Here is a 1,916-nt window from a genome sequence, read left to right as displayed (position 1 = left end):
CTTTAAATACTGATTGAAAACTTGTCAGCTATGTTTCAGAGGAGATTCTTGTTCAATTACATGTTGGGATCAGGAGCCATTAACTTTTTATTGTGTGAGGAATCAAGGATAGCTTCAAGGTTTCAAATGTGAGTGCCTTGAATTATGATAATATACAGAAAGAAGTAGTTCGGAATTTTGGGGGCATAAATATGAGTTCTGCTGGGAGATGCTGTTGATAGCTATTTGTGTGATGTCCAGGTATAGACTTCTAGGGAGCAGTTGATGAATTCTAACTAAAACACAGTTGATGAATGCTAGATAATTATTTAGAACTTATTGGCATAGAGATGGCAATTTAAGTCACAGGAACTGATGAGTTCACCAAGGGAATAAATGTAAAGAAACAGGAAATGAAGGCATGAGACATAATACCAGAGTACACTCATATATAGGAGGCAGAATGTGGATGATGCTGAAGCAAAAGGACTGAAAAGGAATGGTCACATCAGTGAAGAAGAACCAGGAGAAAATCATGTCATGAAAACCCAGGAAGGGAAATCTACCCAGGAGAAGAGGATTTTATTTTATTTTTTGCTGGATGAAATGCTATATTATGGGGGCTTGTCAGTCAGGGGAGTACTTGGATGGGTCCAGGAGAGGCACATCTGCTTAGCAGGACACCTCCATGGTCTGTGGTCTGTCCTGGATGTCAGCTGGCTCCAGGGCTCCTGGAGTTCATTCTGACTGCATGCTGGGGAAAGACTGGCTGTAAAAACTCCCTTCATGGCCTATGCTGGATTTAGAGTGGGTGCGTGATCACAGAAGCCACATTATACTGGCTACTGGTATATAGCCCATTCCCTATACAAAGTATTTGAAGGCTGCGGTCAGCTTCCCAGGCTGAACCACTTGAGGTAACCCTCCACAATCTGCCATCTTTAGTAGAGTTGTGTTGATAAGGTCTAGGTGAGCATTGCATTCAACAACAGCTTCAACTGCAGATGAGCTGCCTCCTACCACCAGTAATGTAGGGCACTTCAGAGTTTTTGTTTTGTTGTCATTATTGCCTCTCAATCCCTACGTCTCTGTGACTATTATATGAACCAAGGAACAGCTGCAGATTTTCTTGGTTAATATCTGGAGCAATGTGGAGGGGATATGTTTGGAGCATGTCTAGATTGGCTTGCAACTCTTCCTGCTCAAAGTGGTGAGCCAAAATAATGTCTCCGATGTTAGTTGTCCAGCCTGAGAAGTTGCAGGCTGCCCATTCAATCCAACCTTTAGTACAGGGGACAACATTGATGAGCATAAGGCCTTCCTCAAGCTCTGGATGATTGAGAGCAAACCTGCTGATGATATAAACACCAGCTCCATCTTCAATTTCAGTGATACCTTTCAAGCTTAAATGAGTTGAGACAGCAGGCAGCATTTCCTCCAGCTCATCCACGTTAGGGTGTTGGCACCCTGTTGGGAAAGGGGGGGCACCCTCTTACTGGCTTGGGGCATCCACATGGCATACAGCAAAATTCTGGGCAATCTCTTGCATGTCTTCAAAGTTGAAGAATTCATTAAAACAGGACTTAATGGTTTAGGCCAATGCTATGATAAGTGAGAGTAACTGGTCTCTTCCCTTTTGGTGAGCCTCACATGGTGACTTGTACCATGCCATGAGCTGTTTCTATGTCACACACCTGTCAGTCAAAGTCCTAGAAGTTTCATACACCATTCTTTTCATTCAAGAGTGGTTTGATCTCTGTGAGCTCCATGTCTTGCAGTTTATCCACAAGGACAGGAGATGGTATGGAGGCCTTCAGGAACCACTAAGAGCTTATAGAAATAACAATTTTACAAATATGATAATGAGGAATATGACATTTGTCAGTTTCTTAGGAGATAGTTCTTCCTCTTTTGGAAAGTGTTTTCTGATAAGTGGA

The 1,916-nt window shown here is 42.6% G+C and overlaps 1 pseudogene; it reads right to left on the bottom strand.

Annotated features, from left to right (window-relative positions):
* Positions 1-651: 651 nt before the first annotated feature.
* Positions 652-1,661, bottom strand: LOC110217454 (protein NDRG3 pseudogene; annotated as a pseudogene).
* Between the last annotated feature and the right edge of the window lie 255 nt (positions 1,662-1,916).

Source organism: Phascolarctos cinereus, unplaced genomic scaffold, assembly GCF_003287225.1.
Source record: "Phascolarctos cinereus isolate Bilbo 61053 unplaced genomic scaffold, phaCin_HiC Scaffold_9;HRSCAF=440, whole genome shotgun sequence".
In the NCBI taxonomy this organism is placed as follows: domain Eukaryota; kingdom Metazoa; phylum Chordata; class Mammalia; order Diprotodontia; family Phascolarctidae; genus Phascolarctos; species Phascolarctos cinereus.
The sequence above is the reverse complement of the archived record's forward strand: the minus strand, read 5'-3'. Positions and strand labels throughout refer to the sequence as shown.